This window comes from Malus domestica, chromosome 08 (assembly GCF_042453785.1).
Source record: "Malus domestica chromosome 08, GDT2T_hap1".
Taxonomy (NCBI): Eukaryota; Viridiplantae; Streptophyta; class Magnoliopsida; order Rosales; family Rosaceae; genus Malus; species Malus domestica.
This window is the reverse complement of record NC_091668.1, coordinates 19424766-19440387: the sequence shown is the minus strand read 5'-3', so window position 1 is coordinate 19440387 and position 15622 is coordinate 19424766. Positions and strand designations below refer to the sequence as shown.

Genomic DNA, 15622 nt, shown 5'->3' with positions numbered 1-15622 from the left:
AAGCTCCATCTCACTGCCAAAAGTCTTAGACCCATCATTGAAAAGGCTACGAACGTTCCGGTAGGCAAATCTGACAAAGTCACTGCCATGATCTTCATCCGAAGACATATGCACGATGCCCTGCAAACTGAGTACCTTGTTGAGGAGAATCCTAACACTCTTTAACTCACTCTGGCAAGCACTTCAATCACTGGAAATATATTGTTGCCTAAATCAAGACATGACTGGCAGCAATTACGCTTCCAAGACTTTGAGTCTGTGAATGAATACAACTCTGAAGCTTGTTGAATCTAATCGCTGCTCAAGTTCTATAGATAAGACTTCACTGAACAGGATCTAGTTAACCACTTTAGCAACCTAAAAGATTACTAAAGTTTCTAAGCTTTAACCTTGCAAGTGCACAAAGATGTTAATAGTATAGTAAGCAAGCAAGGGTCAATCCCACTGAAGATTGTTGATTACTTTGCAACTCAACACACAAACACACATTTAAAAAGATTTGATTTGGTTTTGAATTGGTACTAAATAGAAAATTTAGTAATAAAATCAACAAAATTAAGAATGGATTTTAAAATCAGATATGAGTCAAGTTAGAGCATGTAATCCACAACTAAACATTCATCAACCAACATTATAATACCAACCTACAATTCCAAGCAATTGGAATGAAGACATTCAGAACACATCCATGGCATGTAGATTATGTTATTGATTCTCTCTAAGATATGTAAAGTGTATGTTGTTTACCTCATTACAAGTATTCTATCAAGCAACCTAGCATGACGTTTACTCAAGTTAACAAAATAGAATCCATTAAGTTCAAAGAGAATATGAATATCACAAGAACCTTAGAATATGTCGTATAATACTAAGAATTCAAGATGTTGCTTCACTTTATTACTTCATATTCAATTACTGCCAAAGAAAATATGATAGATATGTTGATCATCATATAATCACAACAATAATAACCCAAGACAAGATTTATAAGGTGATCAATCAAAGAAACAAGTCATAGGCATCCATTATAATAGTAAAGTAAGCATTCATCCAAAAACTAGAATTATAAACTGGAATTATATTATAATGAAGCAAGAATCATGTCTAGGGCTTCATAATAAGCCCTAACTACAAAGAGTTTAGTTACTCATGTCCAAAAATAAAATAGCACACTGAAAACTCATAAAAAAAAAACTTTAAAAAATGGAGAAAAATCCAAGGAATGAGCAAGCACTTTCATCCAAGCTTCCCGTGCGATTGCTATTTTTGAAGTTTGTCAAACTAGCACATTATAAACTCCACTTTTCGTTCAACCCTACTCTGGACCCTTCAGGTTCAAAAACCCATCCAATTTCTGAACGGCTAACTTCAAAAGCTAACATATTCCAATTAAGAATAGGTTAATAGCATTTATCTGGGCCCTTTTTTTAATCTTGTGCATCTTCCACCTTTTATAATCAACTTAGAAGACCTAAAGACTCCTCCATTTAATGTGGTGTCACCGCTTGTTCCTTGGATGCTACTAAATCTCCAAACTCTCGACAATATTCGAACTTCGCAAGGAATCTTCGTTATGCACTGTCTGCACCAAAATAGCAATAACGTCTTTTGTAAAACTCGGAATCGTGAACCGTAAAATTCTCCAGAAACTAGACATCCAGAGCTTTCCAAGCTTAGAAGGCTCAATATTTGGTTCCCTCTGAGGAAATACAGTTTAATCTTCCAACTTGACTAATCTGCACAGCAAACCTCTACTTCCAAGGTGGAAAATGTCTTTCATCCCAATAATAATTTTTTTTAGCTTTAGACTTCAATTTTCTTGCCTGAGAAAACAAATGTAAACAAATTAATGAAAAGCAAAAGGAAAACATAGAATATGACACAAGAATTAAGTTTAAAAAGCAATAAAGATAGGTACAAAAACGAACCTATCAGATCTCCTAGAGAAGACCTATTTAACCTTCCATGCCACCAATATTGGCATGCAGTAACAATATTAGGCACAAAAGTTTTTCAAATTTTCAGATTTGATTTCCGTTTTATTTATCGTTGAAAATTAGAACTAATAGTTGATGAAAAATCACTAAACTCGACCCACTGACTCGAACACTGCTTGAAGCGCAAGCAATCACTTCTCGAAGTCACAAACGACAAGGACACCTTCATGGTCGTAGAAAGGGACGCAAATTCCTAGCCACAGGCCCAAGGTAGAAGTCCAACCAAGGTACGAAATTTAGCCTCGAAGCTCTATTCCCTCTCCCCTAATGCTTCTAACTTTAAGAACAAAGGCAAAAGCTAACTGCCATTAATTCAAATTCCACTGAATTGGACATATGTTATCGTCGTGGATCAATAGCACATTGGTCACGCATCTTTCAAGCTTCTCTTAAGGTCATTGCCAAGTATAATTCACGTCGTGCAAACGTGGAGACTAATTTTGCACAAGTGGAAAATCCCAAAGATACCACCGCCACCACCATAGAGATTTCAGATTTTCAAGAGGCATCTGCTCCTATAGAAGATTAAACTTTATTTTTCGTGACATGTAGGGTCAAGATTCCCCTAGTTACCAGAGCCACAAGCTTTGGCTAAACTCCCTTTTTTAATTTTCTTGTTCATTTAATTTTCGAACAGTTTTCTATGTACTTCGATTATTTGTTTGATGTTTTGTTTTGAATTTTTTGATATTAAATTTATATATTTTATTTCTCGAATGATTATTTGAATGAATGAACTTATATTTATGTATGTGCAGAGTTTAATTAATTTATTTCTAGGTATGTCTTATGGAGAAATTAGTTCTCATGAGATAGTGCAACTACGCACACCATATTGCATGAGTGACACTATTTCACTAACTTTGTACCTGAAAATGCACCTCTGGCAACCTTCTCAGGCTCATCCAACCTAATTGAAGGATACAAAGACCATCTATTCTCCCCATTCATAAACATGCTCCTTAAGGAAGCTGAACCCAACCCTCAATTACAAAGATTATTCAAATGCCTCACCCCCCAAGTTTCTTCAAATGATTCAAGGGGATTGTTATGGACCTATCCAACCAACATATGGACTATTCAAATACTTTATGGTATTGGTTGATGCATCGACATGTGGGTCACATGTCTATTTATTGTTCATACATAATAGTGCCTTTGCAAAACTCCTAGCTCAATTATAAAGTTTAAAGCTCACCAACCTGATTATTTGATTAAGTTGATTTGACTAGATAATGCTGGAGAGTATACGTCGCGATCTTTCGACAATTATTGCATCTCAGAGATTGAAGTTGAACATCCAATACCCCTATTTTCACACCCAAAGTGGCCTGACAAAAGAGTTCATAAAGCTCCTTCAAGTGACCCCTCGGACCTTGGTCATGCAAACCAACATGCCGGTATCTGCCAGAGGGCATGCAATATTGCATGTAACCATGTTGGTCCGCGCTGAGGCCCATTGTTACTTCATCCTATTCATCGGGTCCTTAGAGAAGAATGAGAATATATGTCGGTTATAATTCACCATCCCTTATTCGCTACTTAGAGCACTTGACAAATGATCTTTTTACCACACATTTTGCGAATTATTAGATGAGACACTTTTCCTGTCGTTATGGGGAGATAAAGACGTCGTGAATTGTTGTGGATTACCCCAATATGTATCATTTAGATCCTTGCATTGCCCATTCTGAAACTGAAGTGTGTCATTTTCTAGATCTACAGACCATTGCTCAAAGTATGTCGTATACATTTACCGATCTAGCAAAGGTAAAGAGATTATATATACCTATTACAAACACGCCTACAAGGATAAAGTACCAAAAGTACACTATACATCGCCCCAAAAGAACGAGCCATCCTCGAATCGAGGTCAGTCTCACCTAGGGCACGACAAGGTACATTGGCGGCTAGCTAATCATCTACTCTAACCCTGAAGCGTGGCAAACTAGTTGGTTCAAATGATTCATAACCCCAGAAGAAGAAATTAGCACAAACTAGTGAACCTAGTGTGAATCCAACCATCACCTACTCAATTGTTTGAACATATGAGGTTATTCTAGTTACGGAGGCGTCCTGAATGAGACGTCTCCACTCCCTGATAATAGTGAGATTTCAGCCCATTATGCAAGTTTGGATGAGTTGCCTTTGCATATACAGTAGCTACTGATATCATACTAACCAATGATAATGAACCATGTTTCGTTGATGAGTGTCGACGTAAAACATATTGGTCAAACTAGAAATAAGTAATCCAGGTCAAACTCTACTCACTTGCAAAACACATGGTGTTTGGGTCCGTATTTCCTACACTTTCACATGTGAAGCCAGTTGGCTACAAGTGGGTTTTCTTACGAAAGCGTAATGAGAAGAATGAAATAGTGCGATATAAGGCATGCCTCATAGTACGAGGCTTCTCTTGACACCCAGGGATTAATTACAATGAGATGTATTCCCTTGTAATTGACATCATAATGTTCTGCTACCTTATCAGTTTGGTAGTTTCTGAAAAACTGAATATGCAGCTCATAGACGTGGCAACTGCATATTTCTATGGGGATCTTGATACAACAATCAATATGAAAGTTTTCGAAGGACTTACATTCACTAGATCAAATAGTTCTAGAGCCAAAACACCTTATCGATTCATTTGAAGAGATCACTCTATGGAATTAAACAATCCTGGCAGATGTGGTATAATAGTCTGAATAAGTATTTGGTAAGTGAAAGAAAACAAAACAAAACCTAAACCTTCCAACAATTACCTCAGGGATTTCCAATGAAACATGACATATTGAAAATCACTACTTACATATATTTTAGCCATCCTTTATCTTAAGCATGTACGTAACTACAGTAACCACTCGCTAACTCGCATTTAATCTATTAAAACATTTGAAAGTAGTAACATGCCTTACAAAATTCACTCAATTCCTCACAGGATATACTCTCTATTTTCAGACAGATTTTCTGACTACACTCCCTATACTAAGTATATGTGAGAAGATTGGTGTAAACAAAAGGCACTTTCTAGAATTATTAATACAAACATGTATATGATCTCATGAACGAAATGCCACTACTTAGAAGCAAGAACTAGGGATTCCATATGCTCGTATCAATTTCAAACTCCACATATTGAAACACATAACAATCAAGATAAAAGTCTAAGGGTTGTAACGGGGCTAAGGTATTGGCTAACAAAAAAAGGTTAAGGATAAACAAAAGTTCTTAAAGTGATAGTAAGCAAAGTAATGAAATCAACTCTTAGAATTCAACTTTTGATTGCAGCACCCAACTATAAACACAAAAGGGAGTTTCGTACAACTTTAGGGTCAGATTCACATTTTTGGACCTTTCTTCAACAACCAACACTTATGAACTCATTCTCACTTTTTTCAACCTTTTTTTTTCTTCTTTTTTTTTCTTTTTTGTTCTTTTCTCAACTTTTTCTTCAACTTTTTTCTTCTTTCTTTCAAACATAAAACATAAACACTACTTCACTAGATTTAAAAGAACAAATCATTCCTCCACACTTGTTTTTCTACAAATTGTAGATCAAAAGGAATTCCCAATAAGTCATGCTTCACTATTCTTTAAGAATAAGGGTATGGATATTCCTATACTAGGCTAGGTAGGGATAATGCGTGCTAACAAAGAAAATAGGCTAAATAAGGCTCAAAGGAGTTAAACCTAGATACATATGCAAGGGATAAGGCTTTTTGGCTCTAGTGGTAACTAGACACCTTCATCTTGTTATTTGTTATGCAATCAATTTTATGTTTTGAACGAAACGGGCATGAGTTCTAGTATTTGGAACTAAAATGATGAAAAAGCATTCTAAGTAGCAACCAAGCAAAGAAATAATGAGATTATGCAACGACTTTAGACAACAAGAATATCACAGATTAATAACTGTCCAAACAAAGCATAGGCTCAAGTCTCATGGGGTTATAGCGTTAGTTTGAATTCCTTCCTTCAAGCATGTTACAAAAACTGATTTTTTTTCCTTTTTTGTGATTACATGTGATTCATAAATGACAATTAAAACTGCGTAAAGAGCATGTTAAACTTCCACCCGTGCTTGTAACTTTCTTTATAGTCATGCAATTAAAAACCAAATCCTCATCATTGTGTTGGAAGGTACCCTAAGACACAAACAAGCAACAAAAACGACTCTTTTTGGTTTTTTCTCAAACTCGTTTGATTTTTTTGTTCAAATTTTGTTTTATGACACACGATATAACACTTTAAAACAATGAATAGCAACATTAGTAGTGATAGGTGGTGAAATTCAAAGAGAATTCATGAAAAGCAATTTTTTTACACCCCTGCACTTAAACCAAACATTGTCCTCAATGTTTCAAAATAAACTTAAACAAGAACGCAATAAAAGACAACTAGCAAACAAGACTATCATGGCAAAGTAAAAACAATAAAGAAAAGGATAAAAGAGAGCAAATCGGGTTATAGGAGCTGGAAACTCTGTTGTCTCTTTATTTGAACACATGGGTTACCTCCTAAGAAGCGTTTGCTTTAACGTCTTCCAGCCGGACAATACCTCCATTTAATCCTCACTAGGAGTTGCGGCATGGAGTTGATCTTTGAATGGAAGGTGATACCTGAAATGATTCGGTAATGGTTTAAATTCTAGAGTGGGTGCCTGAATCATTGAAATCAACAACATGTTAGCAGAAAACAAAATTGAAATTTAAGGAGGCAACTTACCCATGTGTTGTGACAAGAACTCAAGGAAAAACAATATTTCAAAAGTTTCAGGAATAGTACTCTTGACTGGATTTGGTGTTAGGGCAGTGACTTGTCCCGTGTCATCAAATCTAACTTTTTTGGCAATGGTTGTCTTAAGTGCATCCTCTTTGATGAATTCTAGATATTCCCCCAGCCACTTTTTTCTCTTGAATCATTCTTCTTGTTGTACGAAGCTCTTTAAAAAATTAGCACATTCTGCAACTTGCTTTATTGTATCAAGAATTGGGATATTAACTTGCACCTTAGGAAAGGTTTCGAAGATGTTTTTCTCACTCTCTTCTTTCTTGGATTGCAAAAAACCTGCGAGGAAAAAGGTACATTTGGTGGAATAAGGTTAGAAAAAATTGAATTTGGAACAACCTTACTAGAATTGGATGGTGGTGGAGCTAGGGTAGCAGCAATACTAGGATTCAAGATGATTTAGTGCTGCGACAAGGCTTTTTCTAATCTTGCCGTGTCTGAGTCTTCCACCTCCTTTTCCAACAGCTCTTCTTTGTCTACTCTAGGCTATGGTTAGACACCTTCAAATCACCTACAACCTCCATACCACTTCTCAACGTGATAGCTTCAGCAATTTCAAAATCTCCCATCAAATTGACAATGGTTGAGATAGAGAGTTCACTTTGTTCTTGAATTTGTCCCATGAATTCTGCGATTTGTCCAAGTTGATTTTCAATTCGACCATCTCTTTAGCTAGGTTTTCTAGATCCTGAGTCAAAGAAGAACAATAAGTATTTAGTGATTGAAGAATTTTAACATGATCCATAGACATACTTGAATTTGGTTGGAATTGGTGTGGGGGAATTTGTGGTGGCTGGATAGAACTCTTGAGATGGCTACCAACATCCTTCTTGTTAAACTTGAAGAGGTTCCCTCCACATAAAATTTGAATGATCTCTCTAACCTCAATTGTAAGTGTTGGAAAACAAGTCGTTCCTTGATTGATTATGGCCTTGATAACCCCATGCATTGACACTATCCCAACCTCCATTCTCAATGAATTGAGGATGTTGACTAGTTTGATATCCTTGCTTAGAGGACACACCAAATGTAGCCACACTTTGCATTGTGGAGTTTCGATATACTGCGACATAAGAGAAGTAAGATTCATCATTTGAGCTTGAAGATTAGCAATTGCCATGTCTTGCTTCTTTAGTACCTGAAATCAAAGAAATAAAACTAAATCAAATATCAAAAGAAAAACAAACAAAGAACATAGACTGATTAGCAATTTTACTAATCCCCGACAACGGCGCCAAAATTTGATGTGGTAGATACTAACACACAAATTAAAACCTATAAATTATGCAATTGTAGTACGAGTAAGTAGGGATCGTTCTATTCCAGGGATTAGAAGGGATGCTAATCAACACAAATTAAACTTATAAAACTGAAATCTAAGTTAAACTAACAACAAACAGTGACTGGAAAACAAGAGTAAATGGCAGCAAGTAAATTAAGTTGTGAATGAAATGTGAATGAAAGGATAGCTAAAGAATTCTTCTCCACATATGAAACATATGCATACAAATCGATTTCCAACCGTGAAAAGCACTAATTAACTCTCAGATTTTCCTAAGTTCATTGAATTGGACTCAGCGACACAACCAAATTATTCTTCTCAAATTCCCTAACTATGAAAAGTATGATAGAGATACATATCAAATATCATTAAGTTCTATGAAAATCATAAGATTGACAAAACATTTGTAACTATGAAAAAGTATGATACCCCTACCAAGAATTTACTTAACTCAATCATGACAAGTGACATTTACTCCTTGCAAACATAAGTTCATAACGATTATGTGAAATTCCCTTATATTATAGCATTCAATCTTTGCATGCAAACTAAGCAAGCATCCTTAGTAAACATACAATAATAAGTTTTCTATAAAGCATATAAGTATTCGCATTCATGTTTTATGAAACAATAACTGGATGTAATCAAATTATGTAAAACATATGATCATAACTTTGAATTCACCTCTAGCTAAAAAGAAACTTAGTTACTCATGTTCATCATAATTGAAAAGCTATCTAAAATAAACATTGAAACTTAAAACAAAGATAGAAAGAACTCTAAAAATTCTAGTAACTTCAATGGATGAATGGTAGCCGTAGCACACTTCTAAAATATTGCAAGACACTTTATATATATATAGGGCGCGGTTAAATCCAAGGAGGAAAGGGATTAGGCGTTTTGCATTATTTTAGGACTCTAAGAAACAGTTTGAGAGTGTTGGAATGTGATTAGGATTCTTCCTTGCAGCTGGAGATAAGATAAGATAAGATAAGATCAGATAAGATAGGATAATGTTTTACTTCAACTAGGATTCCTTTTTCTTGTGCAATTGCTAGTCTTCCAAGCCTTAACTTTAATTTCTCCAAATTTTAGCACATGTTTAACACCTTTTAAACACCAAAAACATCCATCCTATATGCTATCCATAACTGCTATCCAATCCAAGTCCAAAACTACTCCAAATTGCTCTATTTGATCCCTAATTGTCAACTTTACTAACTGGACCTAAAATAAAACGAAAATTACTTAAATTACTATAATAAATGGAAATTAACTAAGTAAATACAAAGAAATAAGATAACAAAGTTGCATAAATATGCTCTTATCAAGGGTTATGTGAACAACGAACTACGCCTATGCGTGTTTATTATAAGAAGTCACACTCCAGATTTTCAATTGTTGTAGTTTATGTTGATGACATGATTCTCATTGGGATTCCTCATGACTCATGAGCTTGAGAAAACTACCACGCACTTAAAGTCGAATTTGAGATGAAAGATCTTGGGAAATTTTGATATTGTCCTGGCCTGAAGATCAAGGATTGTTCAGATGAATTTCTAGTACATCAATCAAACTATACTCGGAAGGTGTTGCATTATTTTATTAAGGATAAAGCAAAACCTTCGAGCACTCCTATGGTCATTCGGACAATAAATGTTAAACGAGATCATTTCCTTCCTAAGGAGGATAAGGAAAAGGTTTTGGAGCCTGAAGTTTCATACTTGAGTGCAATTGGTGTTTTATTGTACTTAGAGTGCACTAGACCTGACATTTTCTTTGCTGCATATCTTTTGGAAAAATGCAGCAATACACCCACATGCAAACACTAAACTAGTGTTAAAGACAACTTCTGTTACCTTAAGGGTACGCTGGATTTAGGCTTGTTTTACCTATACAAATCCTCGAGAGCAATTGCTGCCTCATCAATCCTAGGGTTCATTCTCGCCTTGTTGGTTACGATGATGCAGGTTACTTATTCCACTCGTATAAGGCATGTTCTCAAATGGTTACGTCTTTATCGTTGGTGACACCATAATATCTTAGACATCCACCAAGCATTCCTTAGTTGTGACTTCCTTGGACCATGCTGAGATCCTCGCCCTGCATGAAGATACTCGTGAATGCTACTGGCTGAGAGTAGTAATGGAACATATTTGAAGCACATGTTGTCTTTCTTCTGTCGTTGACATCAATACAACTATTTATGAAGACAACATATCATGTATCGACTAGATTAAGAAGGGATACATCAAATGAGAGAACACCAAGCATATTGCGCCAAAACTCTTCTTTAAAGCATCAGAACATTAAAGTCAAGGAAATCTATACCCAGGACAACCTAGCCGATCTCTTCACGAAGTCATTACCAAAGTCTACTTTTTAAAACCTCATCCAAGTAGTCTGTATGAGTAAATTATTTGATCTGAATTGCTTATAGTTCTCATTTTTGGAAGTTTTGTCAAACATAGAGAAAGTATCCAAAATGTGGGACCGTGATTTTTTGGGTGCATGACACATGGAGAGAATGATCGAAATGCTCGAAGCCTATGGAGCATAGTTTGGTTGGATAGGCTTAGGCCTATTAAAGATATTACTAGTCTCCCAAGTAAAGGAAGCCATAGTTAAAGTCAAATTAGGATATCTTAGGGATTAGGCAATATAATCATGTTTCTAGGGAGATTGGATATTTTATCCTAGATTTCCTCCTAGATAGTCTCCCGATTTGATAAAGATTACTTTTCCTACAAGTACTCTCAAGATCCCTATAAATACACTAGCCTGGGTATTTATCATGAGACTTCGATCTTTCTTTCTCGGATCTATCTCCCTCTAGGACAATCATTTTATTCTCTACAAGACTACCATAGATATTCACCTACACTTCTATCTCTCTCTCTCAATGCCTAACAGAGGCCTTTACACTGTCATCCACGCGTAGACACATGCATGGAGAACTCATCTCCCAATGCCCTACAATAGGTTATTCGTCAAGGATGGTTCACGCCATTCTTTTGTAGAACTACACCCGTGGTTTGATTCTACTTCTCGGAGATATGTAGGCAATCCTTTTCGGATTCAACCACACCCCCAATCAACCCCATTCTACCCTCATCGGTGATCATGGATAATTTCGACTTGGTTCTCGCCTCCGTCCATGGAAGTGCGCGAATTTAGCTCCAACACAGAAGTATAATCACTTAATCAATGTACTTTTTTTCTCTACGATTATGAGCATTTTTCTCACTAGATTTTTGCTACCTAACTAGGTTTTAACGAGGCATCCTGCCTAAGTTGGTCGTACCCTTATGAGGATTTTCTACTTTCGTTCCTTAAACATTTAATGTTGACATTATGTGTACTTCTCACCTTTAGAGAGCGAATGAAAGAAATTCAAGGTTATATTGCACCAAGTAAAGGAAATCACTCTCTAAGTGCAAGCAGCCTTGAATCGTGGAGATAGTCATCTTCCTACAATCTTAGTGGTTCCTCCAAGCTTTCTTTGATCTTCCTTAGTCAATAAAAGCTCTCTAAGAACCCTAGGAAATCACGATCACCTCACTTTGAACATCATGCAATCAAGTAAAGTTCTCTCTCATGCTAAATCGACAAGTTTCTAGCATCCACGCCGCACTTTGCTTAGGCAAGTCATTATTTGTCCAATCATGCTGTCTTCAAACCATTAATCTAACCGATCAAGATAGACACGCTCATCGTTTCAAGGTATCCTTGGACTCAGTATTCAAACTAACCAGGAGAACAAATGGTGTCTACCCCAAGTCTAGTTCAACCTAAAAATCCCCCAACACATGTTTACCAAAAAGTCACCAAAATAAGAAACAGTATGAATGTTGGATCAAATTGTAGTCATTTTAGTTTTCTTTGAAGAACTATATTCGTCTATTTTCTTCAGTTTAATTGGATCTTCTTAGTGATTTTGAATCTAACTTTGATAAAAAGAATATATAATTACATGAATTATAATATAAACTATTCAAATCATCAAAGAAAGTTAAAAGTAAACCGCAACAAGGTGCCACCTCTTGTGTCTTAGCACACCAGAAATCAAGCTCCTTGTAAGATTTGAGATCCATATTATGTATATAATATAAATCAAGAGATAAAGATAGGACTTGATGGGCAAACGAACCTTCTCACATCAATTCAGAATTAGTCATCGCCAGCCGTGGCCTACCAACCATTTTCTCCCTCCCCTTTATCCATCCATATTTATTTTTCTACCTTCAACCACCCATCAATATCATATTTTACGACGGTCGCAAAGGATTAAGGGTTTCTACTAATTTATCTTATTTCGTGTCTATCTTAACATATTTTTAGAGTGTGGGAGAAATAGTCAATTTCAGAGACGAAGTTGGGATTTTATCAGGTGGTTTATAACTTTAAGCTAAGCTATAAAAATTATGATATATGATGAATGCAAATCAATAATGAAAGTGGTAATTTTACCATAAACTTGCTTGAATTTTATTTTTCTCTCGTCCGATATTTGGTACTTACCCACGTTGAATGAGTACCCGGTGAGATTAAGGCCAAACTCAACCAAACCCATACCACCTAAATTTCCAAAAAAATTAAAAATTAAATAAAAAACTTATACCACCTAATACATGGATCAACTGCCGTATAATTTCATTGCGGTATTTTGTCGAGTACTTGGAGCACATTGCTGAAATCGGTCCACAGATGCACAATGGGCCTACCAAGAAGAGATGAGTTGGGCATTGACAAGTTATACTCCAATCTCCACCTAGGCTCATTTTTGTCCAACTTGCATCCAATTGTTGGTTACTGTTTAGATATATATATATTTTTTTTTTAACAAACGATATTACTATATTAAGGGGGTGGGCGAGTATGCTAAACCTCATAATAGGTTAGCAATAATGTGGTTCAAATTTACATTTAGAGTGTTGTTAGACACTAACATTTTCTGCCACCGCAACTATAATACAAGAACATTTCTTCTTTGACATAGAAAAAATAATTTTTACTACACCGTCGTAAGGTGAAAATTCCCAAGGATACTCAGAACTTAAAGAAAACAGAAAAATCGGACAGATGAACAAATCCTAGAACAGCAAAAGACAATCCTTCCGTCACGGTTATTTTCAGTAACACTACCAACAAGTATATGCAAGCCAAAAAAGAGAACTTCAGGATATGAAAGTCATGACGGTGATATGAGTTATGGAAATCGAATCAGATTGAACTTTACTACATTCTAAATGACTCCATCCATTTAAAAGATCCATCATGTCGATAACACATAGACCAGAACCACTTTGCGTAGACAACAAGCAATACATCATAAAGGAACATGAAAAAGGCATTAGCTTTGGTGGTTGCAACTGCACATACCTGCATCTGCAAAGTTACGGACCTCATAATTCATGAGATGCATCATGTTGTTGGGAAGAGTTTGTTACTAAACTAGCACATTAGACAAATCATATGCAATTAGGCAACCATGTGTTTTCGTACTTTAGCTATGTGAGACTATTTTCAACGACGACTGTGGGACTCTTGAAGCTCTATTATAGAACAAGGAACCCAAAAGGAAATTTGAATACACAAAAGAGGAAATTTAAAGCAATTCACCGGTAAAACTCTTGACGATCTATTACTATTCTTTTAATGCAATACTATTATCTAAAGTCCTCTAATTAGCAACAGATGAGAAGGCAGAATGTTGACTGCAACATAAAAAAACTTCAACAGATGGAATTGATGGTGAACAATTTTACAAGTCAAAAAGCTAAAACAATAGATGGTGAACAGTTTTAGAATCTATTGCATGATTTTGGTATGTAATTAGATAGTATCTGTTACATGAAGCTCGAACTTATGATCATTTCCACAAGCTTTCATTCTTCCTAAAAGCACACATGGTGAAGATTAAGAAGCAGTTCATGAGTGATTTAATTTGTTTATGCTTCACAGCAAGATCTATCGCTTGAACATAAATTGTCCACATTTCATGTTCACTTGTCATTTGAGAAAGCAATCATAATCGTAGACGTGATTTCATGAAAATGTGGGGTTCTTGGAGGTTACATTAGATAATACATTGTCTTAGTCGTTTCTTTATTCGTTAAAAATTACTATTTACTTGTTTCTTCTTCTTCTTCTTCTTCTTCTTATTATTATTATTATTATTACGAAGTTAAGACCTGAAACCTTTTGCAAACATTGTGTTAGTCATGGACTGAAATCCTAATCAAGTACAACACTTTCGAAAGGGAATTTTCTCGAAATGATCATTTTCATCTTAAACAAATATACCTAACTTGAATTACTCCAAAATGAATTCAAACAATGTTATCAATGACCTATTGGTATATGATGAAGGAGAAGAGCAACATAAACAAACCTTGCCACAAATAACAGCTCCGCCCTCGCCCTGAATAACCACGTACTTTGTCCCACCAAGGTGTAATCGAGTTGAAGCAAGAGACCTGGGCTCAACGAAATCTTTTATTATTGCCGTAATTTCTTCCGGCTTAAACTGCACATAAATAATGAAACAAGCAAACCAATCTGTCTCCATCACTCACTACCTACAACAGCAGATAACATTTTCTCAGCAACCAAATAGAAAATATGAATCACAATTCACAGACTGTATCGATCAAAAAAATAAAAACAAAAATTGATTCCTATCAGAATCTCAATTGAAATGTCGAAATCAGTATCCGTTAGTTTTACAAGTCCTCGCAACTGCAATCCAATTACTTCACCTTCCGTGAAAATTGAAAATTTTCCGAGGGACCAAACCGAGCTATGTGTACGGATCAAAACGGAAGGTAATCGGAGAGAGGAAAGTGAAGAAGAAGGGAGAACCTTGGGAAAGGTGGAGCTCTAGGCCCACACACTACCGTCGTGACCGAGGATGGCCGCAGCGGTCAGGTGGTGGCCGTCGATGTTACACATCAAGTGATCGTCGACATACGCCTGCCACGACATTATCTGATTCAATCGTGATCGTCGAATTTATATCTTATAAAATTTGATAAATTTTTTGCAAATTTCTCCTACTCCTGGTTCGAAGTAGGGAGGTATTCATGCACACGCGGAGTCGACTTGAAACTTGAAAAAGAAAAGGAGGGGGAATTTGGTGGGGCCTACTGTATGTCGGTGTAAACATATGCACGTTGGTGTTGGGAATGTGATCTCTTCTCAGCCGTTGGATAAAAACGTGATTCATTGAGTGCCTTTTTTCGTTGGACGAAATTGATTGCCTGCCTTTAAAGTCCTGCTACTGCATATAGTTGGGCCGGACATCAATTTGGTACGGACCAAACCTGCCGATCCGAATAGGAGTGGCCAGTTTATTATTATTTTTCAAGGAAAGTCAAATGGTCCAAAATCTAACCGAATCATATGATAAATTAGTGAGGGGAGAAAGAGGGAGATCGGACAGAGAGAAGAAAGAGAGAGAAGAGTTTGAGGAATTTGTTCTTTTATATGTACTAAAAATGGAGAGAGAAACTCTCTCTAAGTAACACCAGTTGCTCAAGGAAAGTCTACA

The 15622-nt window shown here is 36.0% G+C and overlaps 1 long non-coding RNA gene across 3 annotated transcripts; it reads right to left on the bottom strand.

Moving 5' to 3' along the window:
* Positions 1-1255: 1255 nt before the first annotated feature.
* On the bottom strand, positions 1256-15176 carry LOC114827748 (uncharacterized). Of its 3 annotated transcripts, XR_011583373.1 has the most exons (5): positions 14935-15159; positions 13453-14651; positions 6726-7926; positions 6515-6619; positions 1256-1823 (listed from the first exon to the last, which is right to left on the bottom strand). It is a non-coding gene; the product is annotated as an uncharacterized lncRNA (long non-coding RNA). The 3 variants fall into 3 exon arrangements; XR_011583374.1 differs by lacking the exon at positions 1256-1823 and having other exon boundaries at positions 6302-6619; XR_003776981.2 differs by lacking the exons at positions 1256-1823; positions 6515-6619; positions 6726-7926 and having other exon boundaries at positions 13053-13458; positions 14465-14651; positions 14935-15176.
* Positions 15177-15622: the final 446 nt, after the last annotated feature.